Below are 18745 nucleotides of genomic sequence, written 5' to 3' on the forward strand. Positions count from 1 at the left end.
GGCTCCAGGCTCTGAGCTGTCAGCACAGAGCCTGATACAGGGCTCAAACCCACAAACCATGAGATCATGACCTTAGCCAAAGTCAGATGCTTAACCAACTGAATCACCCAGGCCCCCCTGCAAGATAACTTTCAAACCTCACACGTACATTGCATTTTACAGTCCTGTGGCATCATTGCTTTTGAAGGGGGAATTTAAGCAGAGACACAGCATGCAATAGTCAGGGAGATACAGTCCCTGCCGTAGCACATCACTATGATGATATGTTTACAGCTCCAAGTAACATGAAGCAAGAACGATTTTACCTGGCCAGCGATTCCAAACCTAGATAAGCTCTACCAAAACTCATGTTGTATGCTAACAATTCCCCTTTTGTTTCTTGTAGTCTAAATATGTCAGTGAATAAGTTATAGTCAAGTTCTCCTTTTCCTATTTCATTCTTAAAAATCAGATTTATATTTCTTTTTTTTTTTTTTTAAACTATTTTTAATTTTTTTTTTCAACGTTTATTTTTATTTTTGGGACAGAGAGAGACAGAGCATGAACGGGGGAGGGGCAGAGAGAGAGGGAGACACAGAATCGGAAACAGGCTCCAGGCTCTGAGCCATCAGCCCAGAGCCTGACGCGGGGCTCGAACTCCCGGACCGCGAGATCGTGACCTGGCTGAAGTCAGACGCTTAACCGACTGCGCCACCCAGGCGCCCCGAGATTTATATTTCTTAATATACTTAATCATAGCTTGTTTTACTCAAAGACTTCTGACTATAGTTTTGCCTGGAGTAAAAATATATACGTGAATGAGGATAAAGAGACTATCATTCTTTATTTCTGGTCTCTCTGTATTAATATGCTAGTAAGTACCAAACAATATTTGTATGATACATTTTATTGTGGGTATATACTTCAATGTTTCAAATAATTATGTCATAACCCTATTCTTCCATATTGCAAACATGTTGAGGACTAGGGGATTTGTCTTTTTAACTGTCACACCCACAACACTTGGTATAATACTGATGATAATATGCTAGATACAGTAACGAATGGATGAATAACTAACTGCATCACTGATTGTCATAGAAAGTTTCTTCTTTATGTTGCTGCAATTTTTCAGGGAAAAAAAACATGGACTATTCAAATATTGTATTAGAAAAGAGATTTTTCAAAAAAAAGTAATGTAATGCAATTTTCTAACTTTGAGAATCTAAGTGTCACTGGCAGATAATCACAAATGTCTGTTGAAAGTACAATGTGTTTGATATTATTATTTTCCTTAAGAAGGAATAATTCAAAATACTAAGATATATAAGAAAATCAGGGGTGCCTGGGTGGCTCAGTCGGTTAAGAGGCCGACTTCGGCTCAGGTCATGATCTCGCGGTCCGTGAGTTCGAGCCCCGCGTCGGGCTCTGTGTTGACAGCTCAGAGCCTGGAGCCTGTTTCAGATTCTGTGTCTCCCTCTCCCTGACCCTCCCCCGTTCATGCTTTGTCTCTCTCTGTCTCAAAAATAAATAAACGTTAAAAAAAATTAAAAAAAAAGAAAATTAAAAGGTATGTAAGACACATAAATGAGCAATCTACCTTATCTAGTCTAGAGATGATAGTTTCCAATATGCAAATTATAATTGAGTGAATTAAATACATATAAAGTAGTTAGGTTTTTCTTTATGATTTCTTTATACTATCATGTTTCATTTCTTTCTAAAGCAGTATTTCCAGATAGTTCACTCAACAATTCTTGCCCTCTTTGTCCTGACATTTATAAGGCAGTGATTCCTCTTAATGTTACTTTTATGACTGACTACCTTCCTCATTATTTCAAAGCACTACTTAATTGTAATTCTCAATATATAATGGATTAATCACAATAACAGCTTTTTGATAAATATGTTAGGAAAAACAACCTTTCTGAATAAATAGAAAACGTTTGTGATCATTGTAAAAGTCATTCAAGAACATATCCTAATATAGTGAAAGTCATGTATCTGTTAAAATCTGGGTGATCTTCATGAAATAAAGGAGTTTAATGCTGATAAAGCAGACTAATGAAATAAAATGGCCTAAAAAGAAACTAGATTTATTTATTACTGGTAGCTATGTTGAAATAATACTATGAGTTTTATGGAAGGCAAAATATATTTTTATTCAAAGCAGTAATCTTACAATTCAGTGTGCAGAACAATTGTCAGCACGAAATCTAAGCTTCAACTTGTAGCTGCATTTTGAATAAACTGCCAGAGTAATATTGCAGATAAATAAAGACTGGTTGTTCCTTTAGTGCTTTTATTAGAATTATAAATGAAATAGTTATTTTGATCAAATAATGAATTTTTTCTCTAACTTCAACCGTTATTAGGTCACTCCTACAGTAGCAACTTTCATCTATTTTTTGCAATATTGTCCTTCAAATAGACACACAAAACAATCTTCAAACCCAGTAAGCATGAAGTTATTACAACCAGTAAGTGATTTTCCACATCATATATGATTGTTTTATTTTTACTTTGATAAGATGATATAATTCAAGTCCATATTTAAACATTAAGACTGCTTCTTAAGTCCTTTCTAATTTGCAACAGAAAAGACTATAGTATGTGTAAAGGAATAAATGTCATCATCAACTTCATTATAAAATAGAGAGAATTATTATTCAGTTTTGACCTAAGAAATATTGACATTTATATAGCAGGGGTCAGGGACTATCAGAACTCAAGTGATTTAGGGTTTGAGATGAGACAAAAAAATCTGGAATTTTAAGCCACATTTCAGTGTACCATTAAAAAGCTAAAATTTAAGAACCTTACTTACCTTGTTTTTATGCAGGCAAAACATAATATAAAAATATAAAAATTAAAATCCTACTTAACTCAACCCTTTATTTCTTGGATTTATTTAAGGAACTATTATCTTAAAAAATAGAAATTATAATTTCTTTTGTATTTGAAACCAACTTTCTTAAAATTAACTTGAGTAGTATACTACGCCATAAGAGATAGAGACATAATGCTCCAAATCACTAAGAAAGTCACTGTCATAGGTCAGGACCATACATTGCTAATTTTATACAACACAACAGGAATAGATAGAATGGTTCACTTTCCCAGATTTGTTTGCAGTTAATCCACATTCACTGAATGTCATTACACATAAAAATAGACATCCCTAATAGACATCACCTCCACAGCGCATTTGAAAAGCTCTACTCAAGTTATCCTGTTACCATTATGAATATTTTCTCAAGCCAAGGAAGCAAGAGCCGCACACACCCCCAATACCTGAACACCATGGTTCTGCATCCTACCATATGTTGCCATTTTAAACATTTTTTTTTAGATTTTAAACTTTCTTATGACTTCGGAATCTCTGTAGGAAGTTAGAAGCTAATAGTTAAAAGTTTGTGGGGAAAAAAACCTTAAGACCTCACTAGGAATCGAACATGTATTCAGAGATTGTGTCAGGCAATATATAAATTGTTTACACTGATCATTTTATTGAATCCTTACATCATCTGTCTGAATTACATACTATTACATCCTATAGCAATTTGCTTTGCAAATGAAGAAAAGGAGTGTCAATGTACTTAACCTACTTGTCCAAAAGTATACATTATGGAGGTCATTACTGGAAGTGGAACACATATCTTATGTGAAACTTATTCCCAAATGCTCACTCTACTTCCTCAAAATGATTCAAATCTAAATGGAACATATGGGATCCTGCAGCAGACACAGGATATCAATGGATATTTAAATAACGTTGGTAGTTTACTTAATAAAATACCACAGTCACGTAAAGTACCACAGTTATGTAAGATGTCAACTCACATGACAGGAAACTTAGTCAAAGGCATATGACAATCTCTTCTATTATCTTTGCAACTTTCCAGTAAACCTAAAATTATTACAAAAAATTAGTCAAAAAATTATCAAAAAAACTGACCCCGGTACACCTAGTACAATAGAGTGATAATTTGAGAGATAATTAATTAAATAATTAAAGTCATTTAACTGAGAAAACAATACTGGTAAATTGAATAGTTTAGTCCTTTACCTTCTCCATAAGTATCTTTATCCTGAGTAGTAATTATTCCAAAGTGGCAATTATATTTCATGCAAATAGATCTTTCAATCACAATAATATAATGGTTGCATTCCTACAAACAGTATTGTATCAAAATTGTGTTAAACATGTTTCAATAAGAAAACCAAGAAAAGACCAAGAGGTAGAGGCTTTCATACTCATGATAATAAGTTATTTTACTTTTAATAATCCCTCTAACAAAGGTGTTTTCTTAATATGGGCATGATTTTATATCTACAAACATAAACACCTTTTGACAAACTTCTGTTGATTAACGTAAACTTTTGCACAAAAGTAACTTTTTTTTCCTTTTCTAGTGTTTTAATGTTACTAGAACCATTAACATAGTGACACATACCTATTTTTATCAAGTTGGCACCCATTGTTATGAAATTAAAAAAAGCCACTCATAGTTGTCCCTACAAAGTTCATTTTTTCTTCTAATACTAGCTCTGAATTGTTATCACCTTATTACTAATTTTTGTGTCTTTCTTCCACATTACCAGTTCTCCAACATCTAAAAAAGTGCCTGAAAGATACTAAAGTTTCAGTCTCAGTTATAAAAACCCACGCTATAGGAAAAAAATGCACTAAAATTCCAAAGCATTTTCTTTTTTTTTTTTTTTTTTAATTTTTTTTTTCAACGTTTATTTATTTTTGGGACAGAGAGAGACAGAACATGAACGGGGGAGGGGCAGAGAGAGAGGGAGACACAGAATCGGAAACAGGCTCCAGGCTCTGAGCCATCAGCCCAGAGCCCGACGCGGGGCTCGAACTCACGGACCGCGAGATCGTGACCTGGCTGAAGTCGGATGCTTAACCGACTGCGCCACCCAGGCGCCCCATAAAATTCCAAAGCATTTTCAATTTAGTAATTTTGCATTTTTTAAATATAAAAGCCCTGCCTTCTTCTGGAAAGAATTAAGGTCACGCACACGCACACACACTCACACACTCACACACACACACACACACACACACACACTAAAATAACTGAAAGCATGAAAAATGAAAGGCAAAGACCAAATAAGCATAGGATACAGAAAAGCCAAGAATCAAATTTCAAAACAGAAACAATTCTGTAAAGCTCTTCTAACCTGTTTGCTAGCATCATAACAACAAGAAGTCTTTAAATTTTCTAACAATAAAACTTTAAAAAAGGAGGAATTGCCAGCATTCACAGGATTTCTAGGCGATTGGTTCCTGGCCACAAGATGAGAAAGACATTTCTCCTTGGGCTTTTCATGAAGCTAAACATTGTATAAATGACTGAACCATGTGTTCACAAACTTTCTTTCAATAAATATACCAATGACTCATCTAGGACTATTCTTGGAAATGTCTATTCTTTAGTGCAGAAGGCATCAGGTTATAGGTAAATTCAGTAAAATTAACTCTTTTGTTTTTCCAAATAAGGGAATTCAGGTATGTAGTTCTTTTTCTTTTTTCTGACTTTATTATTCAAGGTTGAATTTTGTACTATTTGGGCATTGTAATGACATATACAGGACATGCTTTTTATCTATTTCTCTATTTCTTTTTAAAATTCAGCTTGAACTCAGAATCTTTCTCAACACTGCTCTAGGTAGCCAATACTAAATGATTCCATATTCCATATGAGATAAAGTGTATGTGCCATGTGTTACTTAGAAGGATAAACAGACTAGATATTATTGGGTAAATCGTTCATATATATCTTTACTGTCAACCTACATCATTAGTAAGTTAAGTGGCAATGCATCTAGAACCATACTCCCTGAGACATATTAAGAATACAGCTATTCTATGTTTACACGGAAGCATGGCTATTTACTTTAATATATAAATCACAATTATGCTAAAATAATAACACTCATTGAAATTTTACTCCGTGTAAATCACGTTGAAAAACACTTTCCTTGGATTTTGTTAAAATTTTCATCCTTACAACAACTTTACAAGTTTGTTTTTAAAGTTTTTATTTATTTATTTTGAAAGAGAGAGAGCACAAGCAGAGGAGAGGCAAAGAGAGAGAGAAAGAGAGAGAGAGAATCCCAAGTAGGCTCTATGCTGTCAGTGCAGAGCCCTACATGGGGCTCGAACTCACAAACTGTGAGATCATGACCTGAGCAGAAATCGAGTCAGACGCTTAACTGGCAGAAATCGAGTCAGACGCTTAACTGAGTCACCCAGGCGCTCCACTTTACAAGGTTTTTTATTCGTATCATCACCTAAACACGAGGAGAGGAAGCTGAAACCAAGGTTAACTAGAAATCTTCTAATATAATAGGTGGGAAGCCTGACAATGTATTTGTTTAAATGAAAGGCAAATCTACTTTATTTGGAGGAAGGTCATGGAAAGACCATTTGATAGAGCCATGACTCTCTGCAAAACCCTAGTTTGGAATACATTATACATCTCCCAATCAAAAACAAACCAAATAGATTTTTGGGATTTAAATACATTATATATGTGAGGGTGATTAAGACCTCAAGGTTCAAAGCCTTAATATATAAAAATCATAATTTTAACATTGAAAAAATGTTGAAGCAGAGCTCAATAGACATCTCTGCTATTTAAAAAACATAAGATACTTCCTACAATTTTAATTTCAGTGAATTACTAGTGTGAAATACACTTCTATTTTGTGCTATATGATTTTATATACTCTCTAAATTAAGTCATCATAAAGTTATAACAAAGTTATGACATAAGTCCTGTTATATACAATAATTTCAGTAGGTATACGGTTAATTAAATTATGAATTTAAAAGATGGTACAAATTTTAATGCTACTGACTGCTTGAACATAACATTAATGGTTAAGTAAAATTTCAGTGTACCCTGAAAAGAAATTCTTACTGTTATATGTCTACTCATTCTTCAGAGAACTGCCTACATGACAGTTTACATTTATAAGTGTTAAAATATTGTGATAAAACTCTCAGAAAATAATTTTTAAAATAGTGAGAGATGTAAATATAGATACAGAGAGAAGTTATAGATATATTCACCCACGAATCAAGTGTTATTTCTTCAGTTTGTATCCAATTAAAATTTTGGACATATTAGACACGAATTTAAAATAACATTCTACTTTTATGCACATGAACAAGGCTGTCTGAAGACAGATAACCACATTAGGATTAAATTAGGTAGGTTTTCCTTATGTAAACAATTATGGTCTCCAACTAGCAAGCCAATACAACAAACAATCTTTATACCACCATGAATATCATTAAACTATCCAATAAATTATTAAGATTTGGTAAAGCAAAATAGAAACACCTGCCACTCTGTCAACAGAACAGATGGTCAATAGCAAATTTTCAAATAGTCATTTCCTAAATTGACAAGAAGAGTCAATTTGACATTTGGCACACAAAATAGTAGGTCCCTTGTGTAAAGGAATCTAAACGGTCATGGGAATGAAAACCCATATTCATTTCTTTGTTAAGAAACTCAAAATAATCAAACTCATTTTTAAATATTAATGTGTATTTTTAATTATTGCCAGGTGCAGAACATTTTGATTAATATGAATTCTAACTACTAAGAATGCATCATATCTTAAACTGGCTGGTGAGCCCATTGATATTTATATTATCCTTCTAGCATTTTGCATGTATAAAAATTTAAGAAACCATATCAATATTTTGATTGATAATTGATCCTTATATTTTCCAAATATAAAATTTTAGTTATTTTCAGAGTTACAGTGACTTTACATTGAATTTAAGACAATGTTTTTCACATATTGCATGAAAAATAAAATAATTGAACCTGAAATGCAATTCAATTTCTCTTTGAAAAAATAAGAGGTTCCAGGGTAAAGTTAAGAGCAGGTAAAATGAAGAGAAAGAGGTTTGCTTGCTTATCAATGAAAAAGACTAATACTAGCTATAGTCTACCAATTATTACTTTGTCAAAACCCTAGAATCAGCTATATTTTCCATTTTTGTTTTTTAAAGATTTTTGGGGGAGTGGTTTTAGATTCACAGAAAATTGAAAGAAAGGTACAGTTTCCCCCATATACCCCTGCTCTTTCACATGCACAGCCTCCCCCATTAACAACATCTCCCACCAGAGAAGTACATTTGCTACAACTGATGAACCAACATTAACACATCATACAGTCCATTGATAATCACTCCAGGTCCAAAGTTTACATTGCTGTTTACTCTGTGTGTTGTACATTCTATAAGCTTGAACAAATATATAATGACATATATCCATCATATAGTATCATACAGAGTATTTTCCTTGACGTAAAAATTCCCTGTGCTCCATGTAATATTATCCAATCCCCTGGAAATCACTGATATTTTTACTATTGCCATAGTTTTGCCCTTTCCAGAATATCATATAGTTAGAATCATACACTGTGTAGCCTTTTCATATTGACCCATTTAGAAATAGTAATATCCACTTAAGTGTCCTCCATGTGTCTCCATAGCCTGACAGCTCATCTCTTTATAACACTGTATACTATTCCACTGTCTGAATGCATAGTTTATTTATCTGTTCACTTTCTGAAGGACATCATAATTGCTTTCAAGTTTTGACAAATACGAGTAAATTTTCTATAAACATTCTTGTGCAGGTTTTGGGGTGCACATAAGTTTTCAATTACTTTGGGTAAATACCAAAGAGTACAATTGCTGGATCAGATAGTAAGAGCATATTTAGTTTTGTGAGAAATCACTACCATTTTGCATTCTCACCAGTAATGAAGAGTTTCTGCTGCTCCTCTCCATCCATAGCAGCATTTGGTATTAATCAGTGTTCTAGATTTTGGCTATTCTAATCCGTGTGTAGTGGTATTTCATCACTTTTTAATTTGCATTTCCCTGATGACATGTGATATGTGGCACTATTTTTCTTTATCTGGAAGAGTTAAAGCCATTTACTTTACTGACATGACTGGAAGATGAGGATATGGATTTCGATCATGCCCATTATTAAATATGATTACATTTCATCACTTATTACATGTGTAGACATTAACACATGTTCAAAATCCAAGTCTCAAATTTTTCCCATCTGTAAATAGTTATAATAGTATTACTTCCCTCACAAGGTTGTTATGAGATGAAAATAAAACCATGTATATAAAAATTAACAGAATACATACCAAATAAAAAACGTGCTATATTTGTTCCTATTATTCTTTGAAGATATAATTGGTGACAAATAGTAAAAGCATTATCAGAATCCATATCTTCACATGCTCAAAACTTGATGAAGCGTCTGTATGTATTTGGTCTAGTTTGGTATAGACATATACAAACAGGAATAATGAATAATCAGATTGAAAATATGCCTCCTAACACTGTATAACCTATATATTTGCCAAATTTTGGCTCATTTTAAAGTAGAATAATTTGGCCTTTACCCCCTCTTATAGTTATATTTTATTCTTTTCCTTAAATTCTATATTTAAAAATATTTGGATAGACATGCTACCAATAGTTTTTACTACTTAGTAAGAAAAAGTCACTGCTTTCCACTAAAATATATACTGCTTTCAATGTTGACATTTGAAGGCAATAATACCTGGACTGAGGTTAACTAAATAAACACTATTTAGTAGGGGAGGTGGATGTGGGGAAGGAAAGAATTCCAAGTTTTGTAAACATGATTTTTATATTAGTTGTCATTGAAAAACCATGTCTGAAAAGTGTAGCAGGTAGTTAATTTTTTATTCCTTAACCTTCTTATAAAATCCTATCGTGAGTAGTAAGATGGTTCATTCTGACATCAAAAGGGAGATCAAAGGAAAGATCGAAGGAATAATTTTTGATGGAGTTGAGAAAATGCCTTCACCTTCCATAAGAAAATTGGTACTTTATTTGAAATACAAAAGGTGTTTAATTATTGCTCTATCTTCAACCACTCTCTATCTGGGGATAACATGGTATCACTCCTAAATAACCCCATGTCCATTAGTTGGAGATCTGTCATTCATAAAGACAAGTTTTGGCCCTTCAGTTATACCCATGAATCATCTATTATTTATGAAGAAAAATGAGAGTTCTCTCCTTGTAAAAATAAATGTAAAATATTTTCAATTTCAGCATCAATGTATAGAGGGTTTAAAAGTTATCCCCTTCTCCTTACCAAAAAAACCCAAAACAAACAAAAAAAATTCAAACAACTTGACAGACTGAAAATCAGTGATCTTTTGCACCCATTGAAAGACAGAATTCACAGGGCGGATGCCACTTGAATTCTGGAGAGACAGGTGCATTCAGAGAGATACAGCATCTGAAATCTGCATGTCCGGAGGAGTAGTTGTTGGAGACAAGGACTGGTAAGAACAACTGAATGGAAATTTTGAAGAACTGTTTGAGGCTGAGTATGGTGTATTATGAGATCAACAAACTCCTTAGAACTATAGTCTTAAGTGAGTTCTCTCACTTTCATATGTTTTTCCTACAGTAATTCAGCCAAATTCCCACTGTGAGGATCTGAGAAAGATCCCCACATAGCCACATAGCTATGGCAGTGGGGAGGGAAAATGTAGCCTTTGTGAAATAAGACTAGAGCCTTCTCAATTTAAAAAAAAAAAAGTCTTTTATCCAGGGGAAAGGGCTTTGACACAGTGCACTTCTAAAACTTTATCCCTACTGGACAAATGGAATATCTTCCACTCCAGTCCCCACTAGTCTTCTTGTGACACTGAAGGGGAAAGATAAAACAACACAAAACAAAAACCATAATCAACAGAAGTCAGGGCTGAAGAGAAAAGTATTGCAGATGCTGCAGCCAAGTAAGAGAATAGTATGTCTGTTGGGGACGCGGGGGTAGGGATGGGGGGGGGAGCCATAACCAAGGGAAAACATTTGTGAAAGCCACAGCCCTGAGAAAGGTCCACTAAAATGCTAAGATTAAATTGGAACATTACAGAATAGCTCTTTATCTCTCCCATCTTAGTAGAACACCAACAGGTTTCCAAAATAACAGCAGTAGATTATTACCGAAAAACCCACAAGGCACAGATTCAAGAAGGGAGGCAAAAAACATAGACAAGAGAGGAATTTAAAGAGATGCCTGGGTATCGCAGTCAGTTGAGCGTCCCATTCTTGATTTCAGCTCAGCTCAGGATCCCAGGGTCTTGGGATCAAGCCCTGCATAGGGCTTCATTCTGAGCATGGAACCTACTTAAGATTCTCTCTCTCTCTCTCTCTCTCTCTCTCTCTCTTTCCCTCTCTGCTCCTATCCCCTGTTCGCACATGCTCTCCCTAAAAAAAAAATAGAAATAAAAAATTATATATTTGTTAAAAGCAAAGATGGCGAAAAAATAAAAGAGGGAAAATCAACTAAAAATGCAATGAATATAGAAGAGTTACAAAGAGTATAGATATTAATCCAGCTATAACGATTATCACTTTAAATTTGAGTGATCAAAACATACCAATAACAACAGAGATTGTCAGAGTGCATTACCGGAAGGAAGGAAGGAAGGAAGGAAGGAAGGAAGGAAGGAAGGAAGATGGGAAGGAAGGAGGGAAGGAAGGAGGGAAAGAAGGAAGGGAGAAAGGAAAGTAGAACAAAAGGAAGGGAGGGACAGAAGAGAGAACGAATGAGCTAATTTTATGTAGTGTATAAAAAAAACCCTTTAAATATAAGGGTTTGCATAGGTTAAAAGTAAATAGACAGAAAATGATATGCCTTGCTAATACTATTCAAAAGAAAGCTGGAGTAGCTATATTAACTCAGAAATGCAGATTTTAGAACAAGCAAGATATCCGGGGTAAATAAGGGCAACACTGGTCTTCAAGAGGACATAATAATCCTAAATGCATACACATAAAACAATGGAATGTGAAAATGCATGAGGCCAGCATCACCTTAAAACCTAAATAAGATACAGATATTACAAGAAAGGAAGTTACAGACCATAATCTTTCATGAACCTAGATACTAAAATCCATACCAAATAGTACATTACAGCCAAGTGGGTTTCATTATAAGAAACAATACTTGTTCAGCACTCATAAATCAATGTGTCTCATCATCTTAGCAGAATAAATACGAAAAACCATATGATCATATCGCAGATACAGAAAAAGCAGTTGACAAAATTCATACTCCTAATGTGATCAAACCTTGCAAAATTTTAGAATTAGAACCCTTAATCTAACAGAGAGAATTTATGAAAACCTATGACTAACATTGTACTTAATGGTGAAAGATTGAACTCCTATTCTCTAAGATCAGAAACACTGAAAGGATGTCCCCTATCATCATTCTTATTCAATATCACAGTGGAAATCCTACCTAGTGTAAAAAACAAGAAAAATAAATACAATTCTAAAAATTGTAAACAAAAAATAAAACTGGCTTTATTCATGGTAACATGACTATCTATATTGAAGTCACCAAAAAATCTTAAACAAGAACAAACTCTTTAAGTTTGGGCTGTGCATAGTGAATCCCTTCCAAATAGTATGGTATGGAAATGGGAGATACATCTCCCTATAAAGATACATCTTTATAGTGGAGAATCATGAAAAGCCCTAACTCAGCCAGATGATCAAGGTCAACATCATCTGTGATAAGTTACACTGAGAATATGCACCTTTAATACAACGTGATGAAATGGCACTTTTATCTCTATGATCTTCCTCTCAAAAACATATAACTTCAGTTTAATTACAATAAAAAAAAATCAGACAAACCACAAACCAGGGGCATTCTATAAAATACCTGACCAAGTTCCCTTTAAAACTGTCAAAGTCATCAAATAACAAGGAAAATAGGAGAAACTGTTACAGTCTAAAGGAGCCTAAGAAAACAAGATGACTAAATGTAATGTGCTATACTGAATGAAATCTTGGAATAGACAAATGGCATTAAGGTAAAATCTAAGGGACTCTGAATACTGTATGTAGTTTACTTAATAAAAATATATCAATATTGGGTTTATTTCTGTGACAAACACACCATACTAATGCAAGATGCTAATAATTGGCACAATTTAGATTGAGGTATAAGGGAACTCTTCACACTGTCTTCCCAATTTTTCTGTAAATCTAAAACTATTACAAAATTAAAATTTTATTAAGCAATTTGAAATGAAAAAAAAAAGAATCTAGAGAAGTTTATGGCTCAACTAAAGTCATAGGAAAATAAATGATATGTGTGAATACTTAGGATTTTCTGAGACTATTTAATCATTTACTCTCAAGGTATTTATGAATAAACAGTATGATCTAGAAAATGTACAAAATTTCTTGGCATGTAACATTATAACATTAACAATCATATAATCTCTTTCTTAATGGAAATAAAATCAAAAGGGGTCACAAAAAAGTAGAAATACAGTAAGATCATCTATCCTATCTTTCTAAAGGATTAGAAAATTTTCCCAGAGGAGGAAACATCTGTGCTGTATTTACAGAATGTGCAAAACTAACAGGGTAAATGGTTAAAGTAGTTGTGATCCAAGGAAACAATGGGAGGATTGTTTCAGACTAGGGATATGATACACTTGTAAACATTCTACCTACTTCTCTCTCCTATTTCACTTTAGTTTCCTATTTCTGGATCTACAGCTCACTCATTTTCTCAGGGCCCTGGTAACAAATCAACCCCTCCCCCCAAAACACACACACCATCTCTTCCTATTTCCTGTCTCCTCCTCTTTCTGAACTTCCTCTTCCTTTTCTTCCTTACCTTCTCCTTCTCTTTGTCTCCTTCTCCTTCCTCTTCTGCTTCTTCTTCACCTTCTCTTTCTTCTCCCTCTCTATCTTCTCCTCCTTCTTCTGTTCCTTAATATTCATTGCTCTTAGGACTCACATGTGGGAAATACAGAAGAATGCCACTGTTTTTGTTTGTTTGCTTTGCTTTGTTTTGTTTTAATCAACACTTTCAAAAGGGTTAGAGTTAAGCAGTTTGTCTTCCACTGGTCTCCTACTAAGTAAACCAGCCTCAGTATTTCCTTCTTCTGAGTATGAGGACTAGTACAAAGCACAACAGACTACAAGAAAAGAAGCATGAGTGGAAGGGTAAAGTGATGTTTAAAATAAGACTCATTCTTGATGCTGCTGCTGTAAACATTGGGGTGCATGTGCCCCTTTGAATCTGTATCCTTTGGGTAAATACCTAGTAGAGCAACTGCTGGAGAGTAGGGTTGTTCTATGTTTAGTTTTTTGAGAAGCATCCATACTGTTCTCCAGAGTGTCTGCACCAGTTTGCATTTCCATCAGCAGTGCAAGAGGGTTCCCCTTTTTCCTCATCTTCACTAATACCTGTTGTTTCTTGTGTTGCTGATTTTAGCCATTCTGACAGGTGTAAGGTGGTATCTCATTGTGATTTTGATTTGTATTTCCCTATTGATGAGTGATGTTGAGCATCTCTTCATGTATCTGTTAGGCATCTGGATATCTTCCTTGGAAAAGTATTCATGTCTTTTGCCCATTTCTTAACAGGGTTGTTTGGTTTTTTGGGGGGTTCTGAGTTTGCTAAGTTCTTTATAGATTTTGGATACTCTTTGTAGGATATGTCATCTGCAACTATCTTCTCCCATTCCATACACTTTTTGTTTTGTTGTTTCCTTCGCTGTGTAGAAACTTCTGAAATCAATATTGCACTGTATATTAACTAAAATATAAATTAAAAATGATGTTTGAGCAATTAAAAAAATAAAATAAAATCAGACTTATCCTAAAGCAAGCAAACATGGTTATAAAAAGATTTTTTAAATTGAGCTATCTATTCTACTGCTGCCACTCGATTAAGCTGTTGTCTAATGAAGTTTCAGTATCGCCTTTTTATAATTGCAGCTGTCCTTCCTGAGTCTAAAGTACTCCCTTGCTGTAAATTAGACACATTTGGAAGACATTTTCACTCATTCTGTTCTCCAGATTCCTTTTTAGCACACTAGCAGTCATCACACTTTCTTCAAAAACAATTCTTTAACCAGAGTCAATACAATCTATCACTTCCTTGTATTAAATAAGCCGATACCCTGATAATCATTAAAATTCAATATAACTTTCAAAATTTCTTAATTTACAGCAGGTCTAGTTAAAGCTCTGTGAGAATCTGGGGCTTTAGCTAGGATTTCCCCGCTACATGTCTAATGAAAGATGAAACTCCATATGTGCTGTATACACTACTATGTGATCTGTCCTCTAACCACAGAAATGCGCAAAAAGCACCATTATTAATTCTGAGAATTGTTTCCATCTCTGAGAGAATATGCTTTTCATGTTTATTACAGTTTCACTTTCTGGATAATTTAATATTCAAGCTGTGTAAGTCTAAATAGTTCAGCACAGCTGGTGTGGTGTCTTATTATTTCTCACTTTTCCTCTTATCTGTCTAATTTTAATAATTGGGCGTCTAAAAACGGTATGGTAAGTGGATAAAATTATTCAAGGTATTCACATATTTGGCACATAGCCAGTGAGAGGCTTAAATCAATTTTCTTAAACTGTCAGCCATGATGTATATCTAAATGGAGTGCTGGAATTTAGTCAGATTCACTGCTTATTTTTTGTCTCTGCAATTATGAAATATGAAAGTTGGTAGAGGTTTTATTAGGGTTTTCTTTCCAATTTGAATGGCTCTGGCAAGTTATGAATATTTTGATATTTAATCATGAAAATAATGCCCCTTTTTCCTTTAAAGGAGTATACATTCAAAAAAAGGTTTACTGTTTTGTGTGAGGAAAAGAGCAAAAAGTTAAGTCAAATTGCACCTTTCTATATTTCTCTGAGCCTGGGGAATATACTTTTTCATATTTGATTCAATTAAATTCAATGTCTATACAGCTTCAGACACCAAATATAAATGTCAGAACATAGACTTTCCTTGTATTTATGCTGTGCAGTGACGTTTAGATTGATATTCTATTTTTAATCCATCTGCTTTTTTGTGTGATAAAGAATGAAAACTTTCATTTTAATATGTACAAATCTGTCTGCAAAAAAGTTGAACACATTACGGAAAATGGAAAGATTTTCTTTTTTCATTAATCTCTTTCAAATTTAACCCTGGGTATTTCTATTCACTGCTTTCTAATTCTAAAATAAAGATTCCTATTAGGAAATAGTTTCCAAAGACTATATGTATACATTAAATTGAACAAATCTGACATTTTTTCTCCTTAAATGTACATGAAAACCAGGACACAGTAATTTTTTATTGTCTACAGCAGTAGTATATTGTTTAGGTAACTGTAATTTGAGGGTATTTTAATTTAAATTTTAGATAAGCAAATGAGTATAATTCTGAATATGTGACACATTTCCTCATCATATTCTTATCCTCATGCTGAAAATGACTCTTTCTGGGTCAGTCCATTTGAGTATTAATTCAAGCAATTTAAATTTAAAAACTTAGATGACATTATTTCATGGGCATGCATCCAAATGGAGTCTTAGACAAAAGTGATTCTGATTTACTCTCAATTTTAGATCACACATACAAAGCCCACATCCTCATGGGACAATGCTTCAATTTACTCTACCCTCTAACAGATTTTTTTTCTAACTTCTATATTATTTATTTATATGAGTAAGGTTTTGAAGTTTTAAAACTGACATACCTATTCTTTTTTTGGGGGGGGGATGTTTTTGAAAAGTGCAGAACTGACTTTTGTGAGCAAAGCTTCTATGAAGTTCTACCTACAAAGTCAAATCATCTTTCCTGACCCACATTACTGCTGTTTACATCTTACCAGATTTATTTTATCATTCTCTGGAAACATTTTCAAAGGTATGTGATACCCACAACCCCACTACCTCTTCCCTTGACTTACCGAAATTATTTTCTGTTTACTTTCCTAGGATCAAGTAAAATGTGACTTATTTCTCTCCCCTCCAGAACTTGCTGCAGTCACTTGAGACTTTCAACTTCTCCATTTCACATGGATCTTTTGGGTGAGTGTTATTCAGCATTCTCCCCGGTTTCTGTTATGTATTCTAGATTATTATGCTTCCATCTTAAATATCACACACACACACACACATGCCCTACCCTTTGAGATTCAACACCACTCAAATATGTTACCCTCTAACTTCTTGCCACCATTTTAATTCCCACATCGCAAAAGATGTTGGCTTCTGTTTCTTTGCTCCAGACTTTAGTTCTGCCACCATTTTGAGTGACTTCAGACATCAATTTGGGTAATCTATCCAGCACCACAGCTTTATAGGTATAGGTACATCTCTATTTTGATTATCTACTTTTTACACTTCACTAAGAATTTATGGTCATGAAAATATGCTTGATCTTGTCATCATCTGAAATAACTACTCCTGTAAAATGGTAAACTAAAATGTCAAACCTCCGGGCAAAACAAAAACAAAAACAAAACAAAGAAAAACATAATTGAGATACCCAGTCCTTTGTTTTCTCCTATTTTGCTATTCTATGATGCCCTCTCATTGGATACATTTTTTCCCTACCAGGTTCAACCCAAAATGAACTATATTTACCAAACTTTCAGTAGGATTTTCTATATACTATGCTTCTGTAACATACAGACAACAGTCCCATACTTATGCAAGACCATTATATTTGCCTTCTCTGTTTCTTGAGAAACAACACACTTGAGCAAACTGATGTGATATCAAAGCATGATCTGTAACCTCCACTGGATTCTAAGTCACTTTATGTTCTTCCAGCTTGAAATATTGTTCTAAATTTTTACCATAATATACAAGATTCAAGAGATAAAATAATTAAAAGACACTGGAAAGATAAGAAACATCTTTTCTTATAAAGAAAACATCAAAAATGCTCTATTTTTTCTCTCATGTGATTTTCCTATCAAGTTTCAGGTTTCCAAAGAGATAATGGTAGAATTTTATTTCACTCTGAGCTCAACCATAAATACATTTTGTCTTTAATAATCTATTTCAAACTTTTCTGTAGATACAAAACTAATTTTCCACTCTCCTCTCCAGTTTTATTTACCCCTTTCACTTTCTCTCTCTCTCTTAGAATGAATATAGTCTAAAAACTGTTTGAGTGCTCGCTTCGGCAGCACATATACTAAAATTGGAACGATACACAGAAGATTAGCATGGCCCCTGCGCAAGGATGACACGCAAATTCATGAAGCGTTCCATATTTTTTTAGACACTTCTCTAAAGAAGACATCCAGATGGCCAACTCTAAAGAAGACATCCAGATGGCCAACAGGCACATGAAAAGATGTTCAGCGTCGCTCCTTACCAGGGAAATACAAATCAAAACCACACTCAGGTATCACCTCACGCCAGTCAGAGTGGCCAAAATGAACAAATCAGGAGACTATAGATGCTGGCGAGGATGTGGAGAAATGGGAACCCTCTTGCACTGTTGGTGGGAATGCAAACTGGTGCAGCCGCTCTGGAAAGCAGTGTGGAGGTTCCTCAGAAAATTAAAAATAGACCTACCCTATGACCCAGCAATAGCACTGCTAGGAATTTACCCAAGGGATACAGGAGTACTGATGCATAGGGGCACTTGTACCCCAATGTTCATAGCAGCACTCTCAACAATAGCCAAATTATGGAAAGAGCCTAAATGTCCATCAACTGATGAATGGATAAAGAAATTGTGGTATATATACACAATGGAATACTATGTGGCAATGAGAAAAAATGAAATATGGCCTTTTGTAGCAACGTGGATGGAACTGGAGAGTGTGATGCTAAGTGAAATAAGCCATACAGAGAAAGACAGAT

The 18745-nt window shown here is 34.1% G+C and overlaps 1 non-coding gene across 1 annotated transcript; it reads left to right on the forward strand.

Moving 5' to 3' along the window:
* Nucleotides 1-18044: 18044 nt before the first annotated feature.
* On the forward strand, nt 18045-18151 carry LOC115506597. The gene has a single exon (XR_003966442.1). It is a non-coding gene; the product is annotated as a U6 spliceosomal RNA (small nuclear RNA).
* The last annotated feature ends 594 nt before the right edge of the window (nt 18152-18745 follow it).

The sequence above is a fragment of the Lynx canadensis genome, chromosome F2 (genome assembly GCF_007474595.2).
Source record: "Lynx canadensis isolate LIC74 chromosome F2, mLynCan4.pri.v2, whole genome shotgun sequence".
Classification (NCBI taxonomy): domain Eukaryota; kingdom Metazoa; phylum Chordata; class Mammalia; order Carnivora; family Felidae; genus Lynx; species Lynx canadensis.